This window comes from Macrobrachium rosenbergii, chromosome 2 (genome assembly GCF_040412425.1).
Source record: "Macrobrachium rosenbergii isolate ZJJX-2024 chromosome 2, ASM4041242v1, whole genome shotgun sequence".
Taxonomy (NCBI): domain Eukaryota; kingdom Metazoa; phylum Arthropoda; class Malacostraca; order Decapoda; family Palaemonidae; genus Macrobrachium; species Macrobrachium rosenbergii.
Genome location: NC_089742.1, coordinates 46024044 through 46025512, shown reverse-complemented (window position 1 = coordinate 46025512; position 1469 = coordinate 46024044). Strand labels below are relative to the sequence as shown.

Sequence of the window (1469 nt, the reverse complement as noted above, 5' to 3'; positions counted from 1 at the left end):
TTTTGAGTGAAATTGACCGTAATGCTTTTCCGTGTAATAAAACTAATCTAAAAATTAGTTCTCGATAGTGAAAACATGCTAAATAACCCCCCTTTAACTACTTCACTCCTAGCAATAAACGAAAGCCAGTACTCACGTTACATGTAGTTCCTTATAAATAACAAGTTTAAAATTTGTTCACTTGGTCACAATATTTATTTAAACACAAGGCACTTTTTATAACTCGTGATTGTATGATATTCTTTGCATGGGACATAAGAGACCATGGCGATGCCTGAGCTGTACGGTATCTGTGAAAATGGATCTGGTATTTGCAGAGAAGTAGAACTGGAAGCACCCAAGCAAGCGACAATGGCAATTGGGGACCCACCTTGCCAAAGCTGGTAGGTGCAGAGGAGGATGTCGAGGTTTGGGCTCCTCTCCGTCTGACGGCCGGAGTTGGAATGACGATCAGGGACTTCAACCTCTACGAGTGTACTATGCCTCGGCGCCGCAACCGCTGCTGCCGCTGCTGCTTTTTGGATGAAGCTTGGCCACCTCCCCCTCCCTTTACATCCCCCTTCCCTTCTTTCCTCTTCTCCCTTAACCTCCTCCTCCTCTTCTTCCTCCTCCTCCTTCGTCCTTCTCCTCCTCCTCCTGCTCCTCTTCCTCCTCCTCCCTTCCTCCAGTAACCACTACCGCCTGCTTGTTTGAGGTCTTCTGGTTGCAACTCTCGAGAGTTATTCGTCAAGAAGACCTGGAGGAATACACACATACTCTCCTCCAGGACAGTCTCCCAAAAACGGGGTCGTCTAGTGCTCACAGCGAGTTGGTTTAGCTCAAACGGCCCCTTTCTGAAGCTATGAATTTCTGCAGTCTTGTTCTGTCGCTGATAGTTAATTTTTAACTTTTACATACACACATACTATATATATATATATATATATATATATATATATATATATATATATATATATATATATATATATATATATATATATATATATATATATATATATATAAAATGCATCAGTTCAGAACTTTTCTTTTTTCTGGCCAACAGTAACTAAGATGACACTTAAAGTGGTCTACTTCCTCATATGGTCAAGGAGGTTGACAACAGCCGTTTTAATGTTTTTTTTTCCCAAAAATGTAACCACTTTCTGTGGAAAAATGATTTTATATTTATACATTTCTGGTGGTGAGTGCCCTCATGCCTCTGGTGAGGTTACAAGGTTGTGGCATCCGGGTTTAAGAGACCCGCGGAGCCGGCACTTGGGTCTACCGGGCTCCCTCATTGGCCGTACGCTGTTTCCCCTACGGCCAAAGATGACAAGTCTGCCGACCTCAGGCGAAGCTCTCCCCGTCTTAATACCATCATGGATTTCGACTATGTTATTACGCAAGACACGTTTTAAACACGTTTCCAACGTATTTTCGTAAAACAAAAATGTGCAGTGAATAAATCTGAATCCTGTTTTCTGTGTAGT

At 42.3% G+C, this 1469-nt stretch overlaps 1 protein-coding gene across 1 annotated transcript in view; it reads right to left on the bottom strand.

The window, feature by feature from the left end:
* The window catches only part of LOC136846036 (serine-rich adhesin for platelets-like), a 152831-nt gene extending 152348 nt beyond the window's left edge, over nt 1–483 (bottom strand). The window contains 1 exon segment of the mRNA XM_067116691.1: nt 371–483. The gene's annotated coding sequence lies outside the window, so the exon portion shown is untranslated.
* Between the last annotated feature and the right edge of the window lie 986 nt (nt 484–1469).